The sequence below is a fragment of the Tenrec ecaudatus genome, chromosome 10 (genome assembly GCF_050624435.1).
Source record: "Tenrec ecaudatus isolate mTenEca1 chromosome 10, mTenEca1.hap1, whole genome shotgun sequence".
Taxonomy (NCBI): Eukaryota; Metazoa; Chordata; class Mammalia; order Afrosoricida; family Tenrecidae; genus Tenrec; species Tenrec ecaudatus.
The window spans coordinates 76,405,067-76,430,029 of NC_134539.1; the positions used below are offsets into that span (position 1 = coordinate 76,405,067).

The 24,963-nt window shown below is 43.9% G+C and overlaps 1 protein-coding gene across 2 annotated transcripts in view; it reads right to left on the reverse strand.

Moving 5' to 3' along the window:
* ABL1 (ABL proto-oncogene 1, non-receptor tyrosine kinase) overlaps window positions 1-24,963 on the reverse strand; it is a 153,387-nt gene that overhangs the window by 119,059 nt on the left and 9,365 nt on the right. The window lies entirely within an intron of this gene.

The window sequence follows — 24,963 nt, forward strand, 5'->3', positions numbered from 1 at the left end:
TCACAGTAACAAAAATATCAAACTATGAAGCTCCTCCTTCTCTGCATATCCTCCGTCTAGTTCCATACAAGATCTCGACATATCCTCCAGGCAGGTCTACACACTACCGAAGAGGTGTGTTCTTCCAGCTCTCTAACCTTTCCCTACAGATTTCTGTGCTCTTCACTTCACTTCACACCAAAATGGCAGTTTTGATAGCCTCCAGGGATGAAAATCGTGTTCCTTTTAAATGTTGAGTTCTAGGAACACAGAGAAAGGAAAGATTGGAGCTGGAGGGTGGAGAGGGAAAGCTTCCCAAGAAAATTCTCCTAAGATAGCCTTTGCTAGCCTCCAAGAATGAGCAGGTTCACTGTCATGATACAAACAAATTCCTCAGTGCAACATTCCTGGCTTTTGTCCACCATCACAGGCCTCGCCACAGAGAAGGCGTTCCAGGCATCACATTAGGAGTGAGTAAATTAAATGCTTGACCAAATAGTGCAGACTACTTTTTAAGTGGGTAGTTTTGTATGGCCCAAGAATGAAGTTATAACTATTCCAATGGCCCTTGGCAAATACAAGGCTCCCCACCCCTGCTCCAGGGAAGGTTCTCTGTTTGTTCCCGGGGAGATTTCTTTCTCCTTTAACTTCTTCCCTATGTGCCACGGTGATCACCATGAAGCATCAATCTTTCCCCATGTGTGCGTCCTTGATTCTTTGCAAACCTAATCTGTCCCTTTTATACCTCCAAAGTGATGGGCTGAAAACATAATGCATACAGAGGTGTTCTCATTAAATAACCAAGAAACTCCTCCTATTCCCAAATGGGGTTACAGCCACAGGAATGTTGTTGTTAGGTGCTGCCCCATTGGTCCAACTTCCTAGCAACCCAGAACAGGACACTGCCCAGTGCTGTACCAGCCTCTCAATTGTTCTGTTTGAATCCATTGTGGCAGCTACTCTGTCAATCAACCTCCTCAAGGGTCTCACTTTTCACGGACCCTCCACTTACCAAGCAGGGCCCAGCCCCTCCTGATAACATGCCAACAGTATGTGTGACCAAGTCTCGCCGTCCTTGCTTCCAAGGCGCATTCTAGCTGTTCCAAGACAGATTTTTTTTTTTCATTCTTTTGTCCATCCGTGGCACAGTCAACACAATTCCCCAACACCATAATCCAGAGGCACCAACTGTTCTCCGGTCTTCCTTATTCATTGTCCAGTTTTTGCATGAGAGGTAACCGCAACTACTGTGGCTTGGGTCTGGTGTACCTTAATCTTCAAGGTGATTCTTTGCTATAAACTATAACACATTTAAAAGAGGTCTTATGCATCAGATGTGTCCAAGGTTTTAGGGGATAGAATTTACAACACATATGAGGGTAAGTCAAAAGGTTATTGTTTCCAGGATTCCTAGGTTTGTAGGGCTATTGTGCACAGTTCACACATACACAAACAAAATATGCTTAAACATGTCTGCAGTCAGCAGGTGGCTGCAGACAGTTCTCTCGGTAAAACAATCGTCTCCCTTAGGGCGCCTTCCAAAAGGTACAATCACAACAGTGGCTTCCAGGAGGATCTGCTAGGCCAGCTCAACTCAAGGCTGAGATGTCAGTCAGCTCAGAAGGTTACGGTCAAAGTTTGGGGGCCTTCCAAGGGGTAATCTTGGTAGATTAAGGAGCTATGGTGAAGAACGTTTCTCCACAGTGGCAATGCACCTGCTCATCTCCAAGGATCTTAGCAAGGGCTGTCCTACAAGAATTTCTTTGGGACACCTGACCTCCGGCACCCTACACCCCTGACCTTACACCTTCACAGCACTTTGTTCTCCAAACTCAAAGAGCATTTTTAAAGAAACGTTTTAGTCCTTCATGGATGCCCGACTTGTTGTGTTCACATGGGGTAAATCGAACAGTACAGAATTCTTCAGGGAAGGGTTAGACGGGGAAAACACTTCCTTCACAAATGTACAGACCTAGAGGGAGGATACTTTGAGAAACAACAGCTTTGCTTTTTATTTTTAATAAAGCATTTTTACTTTAGTATTTTTAACACAATTCCATCTATAACACTGCCCTGTGTCATAAACACAACAGTGCACAGGATCAGACATAGCCTCAGCCATCATCTGACTGACTATAGTAACCCCTTGACCAGCACGACCTCAGAGCTGGCAGAGACTGGGGTAGGGATGGTCAACAGGTTAAAGCCTCCCATTTCCGCTGTTTGGTCCTGCCTCCCCTGCCTCACCATCGGATTAAGGGCACACACAGTCACTGGCTCCACCCTGGGGGTACCCTGTTAATAGAACAATGCAAGTCTCATACTTCACCACGCAACTAAGTGCCAATGCACACCAAGTCTCCCACAACGTTACACACTTAATAAAGCATACATTTTTTACATGCTCCCAAAAGTTGTAACCAAGTAAACACTGTGAGCAATCTTTTTATCCATAAGAAGGTCGCGAACCAGGGGCAAGCTCAAGTGCTTACCAATCTAGACAGGGAGTGGAGAGGGAGGGAGGGCTTCTCCAGCTGAAGAAAGCAATCACCAGGAAGCCCTAGCAGACTGCAGCCAGCATGGGAAAATGCAAGGTTTGGTCAGGGATGGTAAAGTCTCCTAATTTAAAAACATATTATGGAGACTTCAAATATATCCCAAACGTAAAGAGAATAATATATAGAGCTACCACCACAATGCTTCCTTTCCTGCATAAATGCTTTCAAATAGACTTTGAAAAGATCAACACTTTCTGTTACCGTTAGCTCCTCCCTCTTTTGTTACTTGCCCAGCAAGCGCCCTCTGTAGGACAGATCTCCCCTTCACCCAATATAAACGCTACTTTTACACACGATGGCTCTCACACCTAGAAAATAGCAGCAGTGAAAAAGAAAACAGTAACTTTTTAGCATCAACTAACCCTAATCAGAGTCCACATTTCACCAATGGCTCATGAACGTCCCCCTGTCCCTCTGTTAGTTGGTTTGAATTCAGATCTTAATAAGCTCTATACATTTCAATGGAGTATCACTTAATCTTGTCACTTAATCCATAGACTCTCATTTTTTTCCCTTGCAGTTTATCTGTTAATTAAGCCAGGTCATTTGTTGTACAGCATTCCCCTCAATCTAAAGTCTGATGCTGGAGCTGAACATGCTTGGAGCTGTGAAAACATTGCTGGAATGCAGGTAGCTATTTTGGATGAAAAGAGATGCCATACTGAGGCAGATATGCGTGTACGTGCGCATGCATGTGTACACACAGGCATTTTATTTTATAGGCCTAACTAGGAACTGGCCGACTGGGACTCCAAAGCCATATATAGCTCTTTTGGTATGTACATGTGGCTCCGAAGTAAAATTGAAAACATTCTAAAGGCTATTATTCAGATAATGGTGATTTCATTTGTTTGTAAAAATATATTTATGGCTATGGAACATTTGTTTAACTGCTGTGAAAGACAGGATTGGCTCTTCCGTCCCTGACCCCTGGTCTGGACTTCAACTAGCTTTAGGACTACACTGTGCTTCTTTCTCATATGACCTGCAGTTCTTCCAGAACTAAAACTTGGTATTGCAAACTTGGAGCTCAGACTCTACTAGGCCTTCTGAGGTCATGGGAGTCTTGAGAGCTATGCGACCAATCTTCTAGTAGGAGAGGCACCTCCCTCAATCACTGAGCCAGGTGATTTCAGATGGCATGGGCTATGAAGAAACTCGGAGAGTTCGGAGGCGGATACTCTACACTGGGTGGTTGGGGAAGGTTGTTTGCCAAATGATGCCATGTGGGCCAGCGCACCAGAAGATCTGCTGTTGAGCATATTCCAGCAGGGCGAGCAATCGCAAGCCTGAGGCCAGGGCAGGCCCTCCCCAAGGAAAAAGGGCAGGTGAACACAGAACTGAAGTCCCAGAAGAAAACCAGGGCCAGACCTTGCAGGCCCCATAATTTCCAGATGGTGGCTGGGATTCAAGTTTATCTATTTATCTAACTATCTTAATTTCTTATTGTGAATTAGGTGGGGCCTAATTATACAACCAATATCAGGTCATTTTTTGCATTCAACAACTTAAACAATTTATCAAACCTCCCAATGGCTTGCCCTATTCACCTCCTCCACTTTTTCACCATCTCCCTTTTGTAATATGACCTTCCGTTTCACCCAATTAACATGTCTACCCTCTAATCTATAGCTTACTTCCCTTTCCCTCCTACTTCTGGTAACCATCAAAGTCTGTTTCCTTTGGCATGAGAACTTTCATATATATATATATATATATATATATATATATATATATATACACACACACATACATATATATGTATGACAGTGGTCTTACCCAGTATTTGAACTTTGGTGATCACTAGCTTCACTCAGCACAATGTCCTCCAACTCCGTCCATTTGTCTCACAGTTGCACTATTCTGTAGTGATACCAAGCATTCTACTGTGTACAATTACAACTAAAGTTGTATCCCACAGTGGTTGTAATGGTTTCCTATCACAGCAGCAGTGCATGAGGATTTCCAGTCTATCCACACCCTCTCCAGCGCTTGTTGTTTTCTGTTGTTGGGCTTTTAAATTAATTTTGCAATCAATTTTAAGGTAAAATGGTACTTCATTTGTTTTGACTTGCATCTCTCAAATGGCTAGCATTTCTTCATATGTGTGTGGGCTGTCTGAATATCCTCAGCCTATGTTTAACTGGGTTATTTCACTTCTTGTTGAGGTGTTGAATTTTCTACAGATTTTAGAGATTAGTCCCTTGTCCCATATATCACTGCCAATAAGTGTTTCCCGGTCTGTGGGTCTTATTCTTTCAGTTAAATTTTTTGATGCACAGATGTTTCTTATTTCTAGGTCCCAATCAACCATTCTGCTTTCTGAGTGTGTGTGTGTGTGTGTGTGTGTGTGTGTGCTTCATATGTTTGATAGTGTGTTTATGCCAAGTATTAGGGCCCCAATAGTTGGAGATTTGGTTTGTTGGTTTGTTTTTGTAGATATCAAAGTTTAGTAGTGGCTACTAGGGTCAGTGTACAGAAAGTGGAGGGTGGGGGTAGCGGGATGGAAAAGCAACATGGAATGGTACTCTTGCTTGCAAACATATTATTTTAATTGCTATCAATAAGGCTTAAACCTGTACATAATTGAACGAGCAAAAGTTGTGTGATAAATCCACAAGGGGGCTTCAACAAGTCTGCGGGAGACTTCCATTATTTTAAAACTTATTTGCAGTCATCACTGGGGCTGTATCTTGCTGATTTGTTTGCTGGCTTGCTCTTCTACCTGCATGGCCAGGCGCAGGGCATTCCTGAAACCTTGGAAGGCGGAGAGGTACTTGGTAAAGTTGGCGAGGGTGGATTCTGCTTTGTTCTCAATGGTCTCCAGGTCATAGTCAAGCTTCTTGGTCATCATGGGAGAGCTTAAGTCAGGTTGGCCCTTGCTGTGGGCTGAAGAGGTGCAAGGAGTCTCGGGCAGAAGACACATCTGGGAGCGCCAGTTAAGAAGTGCTCAGGCTGCGGGTCCTTCGCCAGCACTGGGCTCCGGAGATTCGGTTTTAAGTGACACGGGTCCCCACTGGAGGACCGTGAATTAGGTGAGGAAGTGCTCTAATACAAACGTTTAAGAGGCCTCTGAGGAAGTAAGGGGACCAGACGCAGCTGGGAACAACAAAGGCCCAAAGCCTGGGGAGGCCGGGGAAATCTCAGGAGTGGGGTAGGGTGGTAGCACCGGTCTGCACAGCTCTGCCTGGATGGGGGAGTTTGTTTTGGAGCACTGCTGGTACATCAGATGGGGGAGGGTCGACTAGATATGGGCAGGGTGTCTGGGGTGGTCCTAAGCCACCAAAACAAGGACACGGAGGTAAATCAAAGTTGTTGAGCACCCATGGACTCAAAGGGAAAAAGCCGCTGACCGTGTCTCTCCTTTGTCTTCAAAATCATAGGGCATGTCTGTCATTTGTATCTTGATGAGCCACATCAAACCCGGCCACCATGCGTTGCCACACCCTACTTGGCTCTCCAGTGTCCTGGCAGAAGCCACCCTTGGTGGGGCTGTCGTTGGCTGCACGCTCAAGGTTCCATCAGTGTGTCTGTGCCCCCAGTCTCGTCCTGAGCCGATGGTAATGCCCCGGTCTAGCCCCCACCCCAGGGTGCATTTCCGTGTGCTGTGACCATGTGGGTTACACAGCATGACTAGGAGCAGACCAGCGGGGGTTCCCGGGGAGGCCACGGGTGCCTGGTATGTGTCTGCGGAATGCCACGGGCCACATTCTTCAGAGTGCGCCAACGCATGCCCCAGCCAGAGTCGCTGATAATCGGAAGTGCCTGAGCACTAGTTTGTCTACAACCCTGGGAAACTTGGTGTGGGCGATGGCCTGCACCCACTTTGTCTCAAGCTGCCAAACGCAATCTGATGAATTGAGCCAATTCTTCCCTTTATCTGCTTCCTGACCTCGTGACTGTTCCTTACCTAATTTTGCTGACAGACGGCTTTCCCACCCCACTAAAGCATGGGTGGGCTTAGTTTGGGCAAGCCAGAATGAGGAAAATTTTAAAGATTATCAGATTTACTGTACTTTTCACAAATGTCAGCATGTGTGAAAATGTTAAATCTGTACCATTACAAAAAAAATGGCAAAGAGGTATGACAAGGGGCCCAGAGGACAGACTGGAAACTGACATAATATCAGGTCTAACTGTGGCCCGGTGCTACCAATTGACGGATTTTCTCCCTTTCTCTCACTGCCATCAAGTCAGTCTGATGGGTTTCTGAGACTAGCTGTTTACGGGAGGAGGAAGCCCAGTCTTCCGGAAGCAAGTATGCACTGATGTGTCACGTTGATGGAACAGCATACTGAGATGCCTCCTTGAGGGGACTGCCACGTAGCAGCATGTATCGAAAGTCTTGGGAAAGGATCTCTTCTTTTGATGAAAAACAAAAAAGTCACTCCAAGGACTTTATCCTAAGGAAATGAAAATGGATCCGAAGGGTTCTGAAAGGAAATTCGAATTGCCTTGTGCCATAGAGGACTGGAAGAAGCCACACAGGACCCAGATGTCTACATATTGCGGGCGGGTGGGGGGGGGTCGCTTCAAAAAGTCTGTGGACAAATATCACTATCTTCTCATTCCATTTTCCACAAACTTTTTGAACCCCCTCGTATATCTGATTTCCTTCCCGGTATGTTTTTGCATAGCCCTCATTCCTCTTTCAAGACCTGCACGGAGATGTGTGTGGGCAGGAGCCAGGTGTCCCCCGAGGTGCTGGCTGAAGCCTTGTCATGACAACTCGTCAAAAAACACATGTGAACACACAAATGTCTGCATATGGTTTCAGAAAGGTCTAGGATGTCTGGCAAAAGGAGTATCAACGAGATTTTACAATTGAAAAGATACTAACAAGGTTAACAAATTCTGAGAATGGGCAACTGGCAGAAAATGAAAGGGCACAAACGAGTCTTTAGAGGAGCTGGTTCATCAGGTTCAAGCAAGCAACGAAGCACATTACTCATTTTGCATGTGTCCTTCGAACTGAAATCAATCCAAACTCCGTAAAAGTGTGAGGGACACAAAATACAAAGCACTTGAACTTACAGTAACAAGCAAAATGAAACAATGTACCCGAGGAACAGGAAATCTACAGATAGCTCAGGGGTCAAGCTCCGGGTCCTGCTAAATACATACATTGCTGTCACACACACACACAAGAAAAGCCTACTGGACGCTGCCACCTCCACCAGGCAAAGAGGTCAGTGGGGAAGGGCTGCCTACACCAGAAGACGCAGGTGTTTCCCTCCAGCAGAATGAAATAAAGCACCGTGGGCTCTGGGGAGATGCATGGTACACAAAAACCCCACTTCACAGAATAAATGCACTCCAGAAAAAAACTGGCTCTTAGAAAATCTCCAAGGACCCAGGGCTGGCCACGTTCTGACCTCAGTAGCGCCACATGATCTGGTTTCTGCCCACGTTGGCACTTCCTTGACTCCTTGATCTGCCCCCTTCTCCTGATGGAGTGCCCGAGTCACACTGCACACTGGACCTTCTCACGGGCTTCCGATGCGCTCCCTCCCCAGCAGTCTTCCTGCTCCTTCCCTAGGGACTAAAGACCTTAGGTTCTGGAGGTGACAGTGTGGTAACAAAGCAACACACGAGTGCACTTAATCACTTTCTAGGCATTGTCTCATGTAATCCTCATTATCATATTCAAAATCTCCAAAATGATCCTCGGGTCACCCATTTAATCTAGACCACCACACTCTTCTCCATGCCCACCCAAGCACATGCTAACTTGTGTAACTAAGAGGATACCGTAGAAATAACAGTGTGGCTCTTTCTTCAAGTTCTCTTAGGCTGTTGCTTGGGGAAAGCAGCTGTTTGTTGTGAGGACACTCTAACTCAACTACGGAGGAACTGGGCCTGTCACCAACAGCCAGCACTGTCTTGGCGGTCATCTTGGAACTGGATCCTCCAGTACCAGTCAAGCCTTCAGATGGTTGCAAGCTCAAAGAAAATATAAGCTGAAACCCACCAGCCATGCACTTCTGAGTTCCTTACTCACAGAGGTGATTTCTTACACAGAAAGAGACACTGCTGGGAAAACTGAGACTCCAAGTTTAAGTAACTAGCTCCAAACCCTACAGTGTACAAGTGGTAACATCAGTTGGTCCGATTTCTGAGCCTAAGATCATAACGTGGTAGCACACAAAAGGAAATCTGCAAAGGGCAGATCTGTTACCAGGACTGAGCTGGAAGGGAGCTTCTACTGCAAAAGGAAAGCAATCCAATTTAATAACGATGTTCCCCATAATGTGCCCACACTACAGGGCGAACTAAGCGGAGGACAGAAAATCAAGCACAGATACTGCTATTCCTAGCACAACAAAATGACATTCCGCACACCACCCAGTGATCAGAGGGCAAGACAACAGAAAAATTAATCCCATCAGTCTGTGATCCAAGTATAAGGTGGCCACAGTTCAATCTGGTTCAATATTTAACACTAATAAGTTTAATAAATAACTGCACTGTGATCTAGAAAAAGGAACACGAGCCTTCAAGTGTGTGGCGGGAAGCTGGGAGCCAATCCTGGCTCTACCACTGAGACCAATTCTTCAAACCAGCATGAACAGGTGAGCTGTGTGGTCCTGTAGAGCTTCTGGGAGAACGAAGAAAGATGCTGAACGTAAACGCTTAGGAGAACCCCGACATGACGATGGTCACTCCCGATGGCTGGTGCACTGGAAAGCGGCAGTCAGAAAGGTGCTTCCAATCTCCACAGACCTGTAATCGCTGGGCGGCATTTTAAGGGGCTTTCCTCTACTTGGATGAATAAGCCTTTCTCTACTCAACCTCCCAAGCCCAACGGATAGGAATGGTGTCAGCTGCAATCATTAGCCAGAGCTGACAGCTAATACAGAAGACGATCAGAACTCCAGTGCCCCAAACTCTGACCACTGATAACTCGTGTCTAGGAACAAGAGCAGTGCCTGAAGCAGGATAAGAAGCTGAATACAAATCCAGCAAATCATCTAAGTAATACTAACAATATCCTTCAAGTTTGATTGTTACTGACTCATCACAAAGTTAAGGGAACTAAGGTAAAAGCTCCTAGTTTTCTCACGACCTCCTCAACCTCGCGTAGGCTTTTCACTGGAAGTTTAGGCTGTCAGTGTCAAAGGGGCACTTCACTGCTGACTTCTCCTCCTCTCAGTTTGTTTCTCCAGGGGCGAGATCAGCCCCTTCCCACATCTGTCTGTCTGCGTGGCTGATCCTCACAACCTATCCCAAGTAATCTGTTCTTGCCGAGTTCTGAGGAAGTGAGCTTGGTGGGTCTCACTTTCTTCATTTGTAAAGCAAGCTTACAAAAGAGCCTCAAACTGCCTTCTCGGGGCCAGAACAGACTCCAGCAGACGAAAGCAGCCTAGGAGTCCCTTCCAGCTGGTGCCCAGGACTCCTGCCCCTTCTTAGATACAGTAGAGGCAGCAACCATCTCCAGAGAAGAGCCCACCTTTGCTTAGTTTAAGGCCTTAGAGCAGTGGTTCTCAACCTTCCTAATGCCACGACCCTTTAACACAGTTCATGCTGTGGTAACCACCCCCCAACCATAAAATTATTTTCGTTGCTACTTCATAACTGTCATTTTGCTACTGTTAGGAATCAGACGACCCCTATAAAAGGGTCATTCGACCCCCAAAGGGGTCGTGACCCACAGGTTGAGAATCGCTGCCTTAGAGGATGCCAGATGCCCAAATTCTACAACCACCAAACATAAAGCAAGGAAGTGGAGCTCTGTTTGAATTTTCTTGCAAATGCTCCCAGAAGCTTTCTCTCCAAAACCTTCTTACAATCAGGTCAAAGTGGGTACAAAGCAGGTATGACACTGCTGAGGCCAGCAGCAGGCTGGGTACTGCATGTACAACAGTTTCTTTTAGAAACTGGAAGATAATTTGGTAAGTGGCAACAATACACACAGTCTCTTCCGCTCAACTCCCACAAGCCCTACTGTCTTCCAGTGTCTTCCCATTTTTGGTATCAGGCGCCTTGTACATTGTCATAATAATCCTAAAGGTGAAAATAAGATGTTGGGATCAGTGCATTTCAAGGATTAAGAATATAAAAATGTCAATTTTATAGCAATGTCAAAAAGTCACAGAAAGAGGCATCAACCTTATTGGGTTAGAAGATGGGGAAACATTTTTAAAGTTATGAAGAATTAAGTGACCAAATGAAGTAGTTAAATTGAACTCTAAATATTGCTGCAATTGTGTGTGGAAAATCTGGGATAAATGGGTATCTTCCATTTGCCCCAAAACAAGAAAAAACTGAATTAAAATATTAATCCTGATGCTAAGGGTCAGTAAAACAGATCTCTCCAAGAATAGAAATGAATGAGGAAGTCTCCATGGAAAGTTAACTGAATTTGTCACATATATGACAAGGAGAAAAGCAAGTGAGAAAACACAAAGGCTTCCACATGCAGCTGTCTCTCTAAAGGAGTATATATTTGGGCGCAAGATATAGCAGGGGATCAACTTATATTTATTAATATTTGCATTTCATTAAACCTATTCTTTATAAGAAAGTGGCTGCCCCCTTTCTTACAAAGAGGCTTGCTTCCTTTGAAATAATGCTAACTGGCTTAAGTCACAGCTTACAAGTCCTTTTTCCATCACCATAAACTGCAGTGCACCTCTTCCGTGTGTTGACACAAACTCATGCGCCATACTAAAGAACGGTGCTCTGCACCAATGAAGCTGTGGAAAGACCCAGGTCTTGCACGAATGCCCTCCTCTTCCTTGGTTCACAACCAGAGCACATGTATGCAAATAGAGCGTCACAGACGGGATCTCGGGAAGGCAGGGAGAGCTACAATCAAGCAGGGGGTCCCAGGGACCGGTGGTTATGCAGCCTTCCATCATTCCACTAACCTCCTCCATGCACTATCCCAGGAAAAAGGAACACTTCAGGCCCATGGACCTTTGAAGGCACCCACACCCTTTGAAACGCTAATGAAAACAGCAGGCTTCTTTCACAGAAAAATGTCAGTGTGCTCATGAGTCACAACAGACTTGACAATTACTTTTTGTTTGTTTATTAAACTGTCAAAACTTGGAAGAAATATACTGGAAAGTTAGAAAGAAAATACAGTTGTGCATAATATTTCAAGGGCCAATGATCCTCTAGAATTCTATCTATACACGTTAATATCAGGCTAAGAACTGGGGTAGATTTAGCAGACTAAAGTTCACCACCCATTTCCATCCTCTCTCTAGTGTGCCCGATACTGCAGGCGCGGGAAAGCTAACCCAGGGGTTTGCCAAGCAGACACAACTGCATGAGATCTGGAAGGCTGCACTCGACAGAGCACACCGGAGGCTGCGTCCCAACATTAACAGGAATATCAAGTGGTAGGAATGTAGGACATCTGGTTTATGGACAGGCTGAACCCGACTTTGGATCCAGTAACAGTAATATCTTCATGATGACAGTGACTATGGTGCTGGTAACTTCCCTATCACTAAAGAGACAATTGTTCCAAGAAGGGAGTCTAGGCCTCTGGTGTGGCTTTGGGAATCACGCATGATGCTCAACCTAGAATCTGCTTTCTCGGCCCTCCCAATGATGGCTAGCCTTAGTTAAGTGAGTTCTTTGGTATGTAACTGAACCCAGACCAAGATAAAAGCCCTGCTCTAGATTTTTTTTTAAAAGAAACAGTTATTATACTTAATTACAAATCCCAAGGAGTAAGCTATAGTTTCTAGCATCCGCTTTATGAATGCTCTGCCCAAAATTCCATAATCCACTGTCACACCTTAATTTAAGCCTACCTGGCTCTCAAGTAAGTTTCAAAAGTAACTAACTTGAGGGAAAATTGGTTGTCCTCCTTTTGGATGCCTGAGAATCAATGCATAGTGTGTGCTATGCCCAACAGTAAGTAGTATGGGGCTTCGAAACATGTCTTTGGAAGACATCAGAGTGCTCCCTTCCCTTTCCTGAACGCACACAGACCTCCTCCTCTCCTAGATCTCTTGTGGTGGGTGAGACCTCGTTCCTAGTTTTGAGTGTGGGTTGTCATCAGAAGTAACCAAGTGTCATGTGTCTCTTCCTGTATGAAAACTTTAAGAGTGAGTCAGTTGACAATGCTCCCTGTTCACTTGCCCTCCCTTGGATACACGTTCTAGACTGTGAGGACACAAAACAGGGGATCTCTTGCAGTCTAGGTCTCTGAGAAATTGAGTGAAACAGAATACCTTCCCACATGCACACTCTACGAGATAAACTTCTTGACTGAGTACCTGAGTCCATCTAATCCAGCCTAACCAGCAGCCTACAGACACTCTGTGTGGGCACAGAAGGAGACATGTAGAAGGGGACATTCACTGTAGCACTGACTGTAACAGTGAGAACTATGAAAAATCCTACTAGCCATAAACTGGAGAATGGATTAATTACGGTTAAATCACACAATGGAATACTAAACAGCAGCTAAAATGAGGCTCTCAATCTGCAGGAACCAACATAGGTAAATCTTAGAAGCAATGTTGAATGAGTAAAGAAAGGTTCCAATGGACAAGGACCAAATGATACCATTTACGTATTCTTAAGCATTGTGCAATATTGTTTTACACAGTTCTAAACATACTGTCAAGAAAGTATGAACTCTCTTGCCTATCCAATCAACAAGGGCCCCTGATGGCACAGTGGTTAGGTGCTCAGCTGTCAACCACAGAGTCAGCTGTTCAAAGCTGCCAGGAGTGGCTCTGTCGGGGGAAAATAAGGCAGTTTGCTCCTATCACGATTCCAGTTTTGGAGGTCTCAACTAAGTCTCTATGGAAGAAGCACACCCGCCTGTGATCCAAGGATTATCAATAATATCCAAATGTAAAGGAGCGAGTGGTATCAGAACTTAAGTTGTGAACACTGGTTTGCAGAAGGCTACGGATGACAGTGCAAGCCCAAAATTCATGTGCAGGGTCCACCCATGGCTTAAGCCTCTGGCGAGTGCCCTCTGATCAGAGCTGGGCAATGTGCATAGCCCTGGTATAAGACAGAGAGCGCTGCAAAACTGCCTAGGCAGGTACAGCTCAGTCAAAATGCAGTCCCTTATCATTCATCTCCCTTTAGACCCATTTTAAAGCTGTTTCAGTGGGGGTAGGGTGTGGTGGGGGGGGGGGCGGAATGAAGAGGAATACATGTGGACTAAGCCCCTAGTGCATCCCCTCTGACAATGGACAGGCTTGTAAACAGCCTTGCTATCATACAGAATGCACTGGAAAAGGGATTGCTGACGTGGCAGTAAGGTTAAAATTTAGCATCCTATCAATGATCTCCCTTATAATCCATTTGTTTTTTCTAGTTTTTAATATTTTCTACTTTCTTTTCATTTGAGGTGTTGATCAATTTTATTTTATTATTGTTAGATTTTTGCTTTTGTTTTCAATGTTTTTCTGTATATGAAATCCAAGATGTCAATCTATAGAGACAATAACTAAATTAATGGTTTCCTGTGAGTACGACAGGGGAGATTAGGGGGAAATGGGGAGCTAATGACAAGTACAAGAATGAAGAGAATTATACAGGCATGTACATATGTAAATATATTTTTATATTTCGATGGGGGAATATATCTAGGTACATATATTTACAGGTTTAGTATTAAGATAGCAGATAGACATTGGGCCTCCACTCAAATACTCCCTCAACGCAAGAACACTTTCTCCTATTAACCGGTATTCCGTGATGCTCAGCTTCCCAACACGATCACTGAAGACAAAATTGGTACATAAGCAAATGTGGTGAAGAAAGCTGATGGTGCCCGGCTATCAAAAGATATAGGGTCTGGGGTCTTAAAGGCTTGAAGATAAACAAGCGGCCATCTAGCTGAGAAACAACAAAACCCACATGGAAGCACACCAGCCTGTGTGATCGTGAAGTTTCTATAGGATCAGGTATCAGGCATCAAAGACCTGAACAAAAAATCTTATCATTGTGAATGAGGGGGAGTGTGGAGTGGATACTCAAAGCCCATCTGTAGGCAACTGGACATCCCCTTACAGAATGGTTGAGGGGAGGAGACGAGCTAGTCAGAGTGCAGTGTAGCAACGATGAAACATACAACTTTCCTCTAGTTCTTAAATGCTTACCCCCCCCCAGCACTATCATGATCCCAATTCTACAACATAGGGAATCCAGGACAGATAAACCCCTCAGGCCCAGTATTGAGAGTAGCCATACCAGGAAGGTAAGGGAAAACTGGGGAGAGAAAGAGGGAATGGATCACAGTGATCTACACATAACCCCTCCAAGGGGGATGGACAACAAAACAGTGCTGTGAAGGGAGACATTGGTCAGTGTAAGACATGAAAAAATAATAATAATTTATAAATTATCAAGGGTTTATGGGGGATGGAAGGTGGGGGAGGGAGGGGGGTGGAATGAAAAGCTGATACCAAGGGCCCAAGTAGAAAGAAAATGTTTTGAAAACGATGGCGGCAACATTATGTGCAAATGTGCTTGACACGATGGATGTATACGTTTGGATTGTGATAAGAGTTGTATGAGCCCCCAATAAAATGATTTAAAAAAAGAAAGAAAACCACTTAAAAACAAAAGAAACCAAACTGGACCAATGGATAGCATGAGTGAAGAAGAGTGTGTATGTGACCGGTGGTGAAATGATTTAGAAAAGGGTATGAATAATGGTTGTACAACACAGAGAGTATAACCAACGGCACCGAATTACACATGTAGAAGTTGTGGAACTGGAGAATGTTTTGTTGTATATATTTTTGCCACAATTAGGGGAAAAAATACATGAATAACAATGAGTAAAAGAAAGAAATGAAAAAAATTAAAAAGAAAGAAAATGATGATGTTCAACTCTTCTTGATATGATTGAATTATTGAACTGTTTGACATGTAGATGAAGTACTAATAAAACTGTTATTAAAAAGGGAAAAAATTTAAAGAAAAAAGAATGAAGAAAATGTTCTAAAACCGATTGTGGTGGTGATTGCACAACTGCTCTTAATGTGACTCAATTACTGAATTGTATAATATGTGAATTAAATGCAAATAAAACTGTTAACCAAACAAACAACCAAAGAAAACGACAGCCTTGGCAATCCAGTGGGCCGTCTTACTCACAGGGCTTTTGCTTGAACTTGAAATGAACTTGATGGTAATGGATTGTAGAGGTGTTTGCTTTTTGGTTTTGTTTTTTTATCCTATCGCTACCCCAACCCTCCAGCCCTCCAAAAAAGAAACGTGATAGAAAAATAAACTTCACTCTTTTTTTCACCCTTATTATGGTGATCCGTGTCTCATCGTCACTGAACAACCTATGGAGTGAAGTCATACTCTGAAATACATCACATCGCCATGAGCCAGCATAGACTGATGACAACTTTGTGTTTGTTTAACTGTCAAAATGTGGAAGAAATAAATTGAAGAATCCGAAAGGAAAAAGTTTGCACCAGCCAATCTATATAAATTCACAATAGTTTCAAAGTACGTGACAGGACCCTCCAGGAGCATCAGCATTAGATTAGAGAAAATGCACCTCACAGTTTGAAGACAAATAAGTCATTCCATGAAGTAGTAATAATGGTATACATTCATAAGCCACGCTGGAGTTTCAAAAGCTCTTCCCCAGGTATTAGCGCTCTCCAGGAGAGGAGTCTCCTCCTTTGACAGAATGAGGTACCCGCCCCTCCATTTGCCCTGTCAGAGCTGTGACTTGTCTGTCACATAGAGGTTGCTGTAGGCCCAGAAGCAGAGCGAATGTTGATAAATAGCAATTGTTCAGACAAGTCTGCAAACTCCAAATGCTGCCCTGCTAACAGCCACTTAGCAGACCAGCAAAGGAAACTCCTATGACCTGCGGACAGGGTTCAGGCTGGTTGTTTTATGAGAAAATGTCATGTAATGCTCTTTTCTGAGCCATGACCATTTTAAGGTGAAATAACAAGTTACTTAACCACCAGAGATGGAAAGTGTTTATGTGTGTTACACTTAAAATGTAATTTTTAAAGTATCTACGATTAGAATAACATAGTCTGACAGAGATGTGTCATTTCTTTTACCACCAACTCATTATTCTACTCTGCTAGACCTCGGGTTTTTAATTCTCAGATAATGGCCACCAGCACTTATTTAATTCCCATGTATAACTACAAGAACTCAAGCCTCAGACACCACTGTGCTGGACTTAATAAGGAATGATTTAGTATACTTTATTGCTACAGATCATAACAATGTGAGAGAAAAATGGTCAATGCTTAAAACTACACAATCTACAATAAGAAATGATTAATCAAATGTCCCTAAAAGTGATCTACAGCAACATAAAACCAGTGTGGACACCGACCTGATAGCAGCAAAAAAGACAAGCCCATTCCACACTTGTGGTCTTAGTGGTAGTAAGATTTATTCAAGATTTTTTATTTAAAACACGAATTTGGTAGAGAATACTCATGATTTAAACTTTTTAAAATTCATTAAAAAGTCATAAAACAACCACCTCTTCTATTAGAATCAAGGTGGAAGAGGGCGAGTAGGAGTATATTCATGAGTATCTCTATCTAATAGACATAGATTTGACAGAGGATATTTATATATGTGCCCTATATTATCTTTGCAAAGAAGCCCTGGTGGCATAATGGTTACACATTGGGCTGTGATCCACATGGTCAGCAGTTCAAAACCAACAGCAGCTCTGGGCTTCCTATTTCCATAAACAGTCTTGGAAACCCGCAGGTGAGTTGCTAGGAGTCAGCACTGACCCGATGGCAGTGAGTTTAGCTTTGGGGTTATTGTGGCAAATATATCCAAGAACATGGTGGAGCACACAGAGGGCAAAGTTATGAACACTTGTTAAACAGAACCAACCACCTTGAGGGAATCTGGCCCTGAAGTATCAGGACCAGGATTTCAGAGGGCACAAAGACTGAGTGGCAGATCATCGTTCCCAGAGACCTTGTCTGCATCTTCCTGTGTCTGCAAAGCTCACCAGGGTCATCTATGGTGCAGCTACCGGTCTCCCCGCCAAGAAGCAAAAAGAATGATGAAACCGAAAGACATATGGAAACGCTCGGTCCAGTGCAGTAATGGACCACACGAATACCAGCCTCCACAACCAGGAGACCAGGAATAGATGGTGCCCCGCTCTGCAAATCACTTCACCCAACTCACAATAAAAAACTAAAAACAAACGAAGACTGCATATTGGATGGTTCCTTCTCAAAAAACCAAGCCATAGTGGGGGGGGGGGGGGATCATCTGGCAGGGAATAGAAGTGGAGAGAGGTGTGACTTTGAAAGAGAATAGCACAAAGATTTGGGGGATTCTATAACTATTTTGTGTTCTGACGTGATGGTGGTTACATACATCGATAAATGTGTTAATAAATCTATAAAATGCATTAAAACTACAATAAAAGTAAATTTTATCTTAGTTTTAAATGAAAAAAGTTTTAAGTATGAAATTAAATTAGGAAAACTTGGGAAAAACAAAGCAAAACACTACATTCTTGAAACTGGACTAGCAAAAAGAAAGAAGAATTTGCCCAGACCAGAAGATCTGAACAGAGACCAGGGTGTGAAGTTGGGTAAAACTGATCTTCATGTTCGCCGTGTCTTTCTATTCGGCGAGGAGAAAGACAGAAGCAGGGGAAATGATAAGAACTGCTCACAGAAGAAGGTTCAGGCCATGTCCAACAGGAAAATCTCTACTGGCTATCAAGAGTCACACTTCCTTTGTGCTTTGACTCAAGTATCTGACAAACCAAGATCCATCATCCTAGACTCTGGTATAGTTCACTCTTGAGCCTCCACTGTAATGGACATAGGAAGAATACAAAAAAGAAAATCCACTAATCATAAAGGATTCTGTGTAGACATCAACTAACTTCATTCACAAGTGGGAGGGGAAGGTCATTCCTGAATAAACTTCATATGACCTGAAAATTCGGTGTGGCCACTGCAATGAATTACTGAACTCAGCAGAGACGCAGAGTGCACTGTGGGAGAGGGCTGGTGTCAGAATCCATACAAAGGTTGGAGGGTGGAGGAATGTCCACCTCAGATTCCTCCATCTTCCCAAGTACATATTAGCACAACAATAGGCTACAAATGAGGATCAGATACACCACCTCAGGATACAGTTTTACAATGAGGACACTCTCTTCTCAGCTGTCCCAAATCCTTGGCCTGGCCCCTGACCTGCTCTAGCACCTGTTACAAAGCTCTGAACTCCACCAATACGTGTCTGGGAGCATCCCACGCCACCACCAAGCCTCAGTCCCAAAGCACTCCGCTCCTTCACTCCCTGAGACAGCAAGCCTACCACCAGCAAGTGCTCAAAGATGCCTCCCTCTATAGGAAACTCCGATCTGCAGGTGCTCCGTTCTCTCACTCTGTGGGCAGCATCCCTATTCTACCTACCTTGTTCTCTGGGCCAGGAAGTCCGCACTGCATCATCTTGCACCAGTTCTATTACTCCTGCCTCCTCTTCTCCCTGGCTTGTGCTGTCTGCAGTGTTGGAGCTATCTATTAGATCCAAGAGGCTCTCAGCACAGAGCTTGCCTGGTCCAAAACACACCTTCTTCGCCCGTCTCTTCTTCTTGGTTGTAATGAGGTCCTCTATCTGCCTCTGGGATAAGCCATTTTAAGACGACTGCGATGGCAAAACTGACTAATCCCCTTGTTAGAGTTCTGCATACCATATTTTTATGGTCCCAGAGCCACAAAGGTGCCATGGCCCTTATGTATTATTAGCAAGCTGGCCAAGCCCCTAGCTGGGCCACAGCATTGTATTTACATAGTCCCGCCTATTCTTGGGTGAAAATTACAACACCATCACGAGCTAAGCCTCATGAAAGCAATCAACTGCCCCATAAGCTCTCCCTAACATTGGAGTCCGCTTAGCAACGAGGGAAATGAAATCACAGCCAAGCCCGGAGTTCCTGGAGCCCACTTCTATTTCTTTTTATTTTTTATTTTAACAATTTATTAGGGGCTCATACAATTCTTGTCACAGTTCATACATATACATACATCAATTGTATAAAGCACATCTGTACAGTCTTTGCGCCCACTTCTATTTCTAATCAACTATACAGGTAAAAGCTGCGGAGTGCAAAGAGCTTAGTTTCCGACAGTGAAATGTTCCTGCGTGGGAGAGCCCCGAGACATTCGCCTGCTCTCTCCAGCCGTGGCGACGTTGGAAACTGGCAGAGCACCCCGGTTAAAGACATGAGAAAGGAGGAGCAGAGCCAGAGCCGGAAACCACCTCCGAGGAGCCAGCAAGGATTCCCAGAAAGTCCTGAGGAAAATGACCCAGCACCACCAGAGAACATGCTAATCCTCTGGCACACCAGCAAACTTCCTGGTTCACTCAGTAAGTGTTCTGATGTGAGGAAACTGAGTTTGCTTTTCTAGTAATTTCTGCCTTGGGTTGACGGGCACACAATCTTACTACCTCAGGACTTACCTCCAGCAAACGAGCTGCAAGGTATTACAAAACCAAACCGCGCATCACAAATCCCGCTTTTGTACATATCCATAAATAACACCTCTGCAGATGCTGATAAAAGAGCCAGAGATAAATGCAGTGTGCGAATCAAGACGCAGTCAATTTAAGGACTAGACCATTCTGTCCTAAGACATAAGAAACTTCTGGAAGGAATGGAAAATGGTCCGGACAGAAAGAATGGCCTGAAGCCATAGACAAGGGAACCCTCGGGGAGTGGGAGTAGAGAAACCGCATTGCTGATTTCACACAGCACAGACGGAGAGGGCTCCCCAGTTCTCCGTCTCCAACGACCCAATGGGCAAAGAGTGTTAACAGGCCAGGTTGAGCTTTCTCTAGAGTTGTCTAGTTTCACCATGAGCTCAGATAAAGCGCATGGACTTTAAAGACACTTCCTCTTCTTCTTTTGTATTTAACGGTTTTATTTGTACTTTATCCACATGTCAGACACTTCAATAATTCAGTCTTATCAAGGAGAGTTGAGCTCTTTCTTGAGTGCATCATAGTCAGTTCTAGGACATTTTGCTCTTCCCAGTGATGGCAATAATATACACAGCAGAACATTCTTCAACTCTACAACTTCTGCCTGTGTGAAACAGTGCCATTGATGATACTCTTCATGCTGTATGGACACTATTAATATCCTTTTCTAAATCATTCTACCACCATCGACATAAACTCAATGCCCTAAGCAACAACCTTTTCCCCTTCACCTATGATCATCGCTGGTCAAGTTTGGCTTCTTTTTCCCCGTGGTTTTCTTGATACAGTATTCACCTATCGTACGTCCGTGGTTCACTCACTTTTAAAATGAGTATTTAATCACCATCAGTTCTAGTGCTGCCCCCCAAGATACTTCTTAATTATTACCAACGTTGTACAGCCGAGCAACAGACAAGTTATTCATCACAGTATTATTACTTCTTTCTCTTTTTTTAGGGTGCTCAGTTTTTAATTTTTTAAAACATTTTATTAGGGGCTCATATAACTCTTATCACAATCCATACATACATCAATTGTATAAAGCACATCTGTACATTCATTGCCCTCATAATTTTCAAAGCATTTGCTCTCCACTTAAGCCCTTTTGACCTAGTCATTTTTGGCTTACTCCTTTTACTAACAAAATTCATTACTTTGGGGGTTACAAACAGTAACGGCAACAATAATTACGATGTGTTAGAGGCCAACCAAGAACCAGCATGGGTCATTGGTGGTTCTGAGGTGAATGCTTGCCTTCCATGTGGGTCTGACTAAATTTCAATTCCCAGTCCATGCACCTTATGAGCAAGTACCACCTGTCTGTTACTATGCTGCTAAATTGGTTTTAGTAGAGTTTTCAAAAGACTAAGATAAGCTGGGAGGGGGAGGGGCACCTGGGAATCTACTGACAAATACTAGCCAATGAAAAGTCTATGGAAAAGTCTGTGGACAGGCGGATCTGGCAGCATTTCACACCACTGTGCATGGGGGTCATGAGTTGGTGACAGCTCAGTAGTGGCTAACAACTATACCACCACCAAGGGCTAGCGCATCAGTAGTTTATATTCACTAGTTCATTTCACTCTCTCACCAACAGTCCAATCAAAGTAACTATGCTAATTCCCAGTTGGCAAATCAGTAGTTAGAGCCTCAGAGAGGTTAAAAGGCCTTGCTGCATTCTCAAGTACTAGCACAGGAGGTGGTATGAAGCATACGCCCAGCCAGTACCTACGCTGGGGGTGCTGGTAACGTACAGTCACACTGCCAATAGAGCCGGACAGAACTATGATCCCTGTCACCCTACTTAACAAGGAGATAAGAGACACAGAAGCAGGAAATTATCATGAGACAACAGAACTCCAATACATGCTATAATCTGTACTTTCGTGTCTCCTCCTCTTAACTGTGAAAGTCCAGTTTAACATGCACCAGTATTCCATCCAGCCTTCCGTCTGCGTCTTTCTCCTTTCCTTCTCTCCTTTCCTCGTTTCCTTTTAAAATATATCAAAGGCTGTGCATGGTGCCTGGCACAGAGAATGCACTCAAACGACAGCTATACCAAGAAAGGACTGTGTTACAACACTTGCTGGCGCCCTAAGGAAGGGGAGTTATTTATGCTCAGGACATCATCTGTGAATCAAGTTTTCCTAATGGACATCAGAAAAGATGGAAGTGCGTTTGCTTAAATGAGTCTCAACTTCTAGCTAGCAGAGAAAAAGATTTCAATGGAGTCATCAGCACTTCAGAAGTATGCCAGCAAAGTGAACTGTAGCGAATTAATAACTGAAAAGCTGTGTGTGCATCCCATCCGACTCACTGCACAGCATACAGCCTCAAAATGATATCCATCACAGCTGAAGCATACAAAATATGAGGCCAAAAAAAGGACCAAATGGTCATTCTTTGAATTTAGCCCAATTAAGCCAGGGGACCCCTGAAGGGGACCAGTACAACACTGGGGGGCCTAGGAAGGAGTCTCCCACTGTAACAAGCAGTGGACTGTGGAGCAAAAGCTCACACAACTGGTGTCTCCTCCTTTATAATGCAGAGGGCACTGGTTTGCAAAAGTCTGGGCCAGCTATCATCCTGCGTGGGCCGCCCGGGGTCAGGTACTGCTCAGTACTGCCCTCCCCCACCCCAACCCCAACCACAGCGCTTTCCCCCTTTCCCTGACCCCATCTGCACTCCTTTTCCAGAGTGTTTCGTGCCCTGCTCTCAGTTTCTCTCTGCACTGGGATGTAAGTCTGAGGGTGGACATGGTCTTGTCCCTTCTGTGGTCTTCACCATGACTGCTCTCCAGCTTGGCAACTGGAATTCCGTCTCTCCTCCTCCACCACAGGTCCGTTGGTTACGGCTCCCGTGAGTGGCAAGCAGTCCTTCAACTTGCACTCACACAGAAACAAGCAGTCAACCTTTCAGTCTGGGGACCCTGTTAACTAAGTGAAAGGGGTCCTCTGGGTCCTTCCCAGCCCTTGGGGACAAAGGCCAGTCATTTGTGGTCATTCATTATGCTCCCCATGAATTTCCTTATAACTCCTCTATACAAGCCTTTTAAGGGGGAAAAGACTTTATTCTATGAAAGGGTCATAATTTACCAATTCTGATTCATCATTCATGCCGTTATTACACTTTCTCAAAGCAATGATGAAGACTTAAGGGTGCCCAAGAAGTCATCTTAGGGTTTAATTGGCTTATAAAATCCATCCAATAACAATGATGTCCTCATTGGAAAGCACCATCTCCAAAATATCCGCTGGAAAGCTTCCTGGGACATCTGCAAATATTTTTCCTGTTTGATTCTGTATTCAAACCAAACTTTCTGCCATCCAGTCAATGCTGACGCAGAGTGACTGGCCCCCTGTGGGTTTCTGAGACAGTAACTGAGTAGAAAGCCCAGTCTTTCTCCCACAGAGCTGTGGGTGGCTGTGAACTGCCAACCAAGCGGATTGCAGCCCAATGCATAACCACTAGGCTACCAGGGCGCCTCTGATTCTGACTAACAAAATGAAATCACAGTTGCCATCATTTCGATTCCTACTCATGGCGTCTCCAAGTTTCTGAGCAGAACTGCACTTCATAAGCGTGTTCAGTGATGCTGATAGTTCATCAGGTCACTGTGGGTCGGGGCTGACTGGAGGACAGCGAGCTTGTGCATATTTCAGAAGGAAAACTCCAGTGCTTTCTTTCAAGGTGGATTTGAACAGCCAACCTTTCCATTAGTAGCTGAGCAGTTCACATTTTTGCCACTCAGGAACACCAACTACCGTGACTAGGATAGGACTCATTTCCACTGTGAAGGACTTAAAGGCTGATTGAACTTGACATGGCTTACTGGATCAGAGATTCCGTGACTGACTGCTCAGCAGCAGTGGTACACATACGTCTTGCTATTGTATGCACAATAGGACTGCTCCGTGGGTTTTCAAACAAATATTCCTGGATTGAACTTAGGGAAATATATAATATTTTTGTTATAAAGCAACAAACATTACTTTTTGACATTATTTTTAAAATAACAAATCTTTCCTTGTAGTTGTATGTGTTGAAGGTTCGTTTCTCATTGTATCCATTTCCTAATTAAGCTTAAATAAAGATCATTTAAAAGCATCAGGAATACTTTGTGTTGCAGTTAAATGACAATGGCAAGATCATGAATAATGTCAAGGAAGACACTGATATAAGGTCCATATCAAATTCCGCCAAAGAAGTGAAGACAGGACTACAAAGGCAGCATATTGCTAATAAATGGTATGAGCACTGTATTTTCTTTTTTTTTTCTACATGATGACCCGTATTTTCTAATAAACTGAAAACATTTACATTTTCAAACACAAAAGGAGAGGGTTTCAAAAATCCTGAAAAAATGGGATTTAACGATACTGGAATATCCCATGAACTCATTGAAGTGCTCTACCTCAGGATCAGCCAGTCCGCTAGCTTCTCCACTAGAGAAAGACCAGGCATTCTACCTCTGTCAAGATTGACAGCCCTTTGAGAACGATGAGGCAACAAACGTCCAAGTGAGCTTGACACAGTGGATGGATGGATGGATGGAGTGTGCTAAGAGTTGTACGAGCCCCCAATAAAATGATTTAAAATAAAAGATTTGGGGAAGGACAGGGGGACGAATTGGAAATGATGATGGCAACATAGGACATGTGTGCTCAATACAATTGAATTATGGACTGATATAAGATCTGTAAAAAAACCCAATAAAATGATTAATAAAAAAATAAGAAAACGAGATCTACAGCCTTGAATACCCTCCCTAAGGTCACTATGAATCAGAATTGACTTGATAGCAAGTTTTGGTTTGGGTTTGTATATAATTACAGGTTTAAAAAGGTCACAGGAATGGTTTTACGTTTTTAATTACTGGCTATGCGGTGTCTGGGATCAACTTATGATCATGCAACCCTGAGTCACAGTCCCAAGGAGGCTATAAGACCACTGAACCCCAACTTTTATCGTA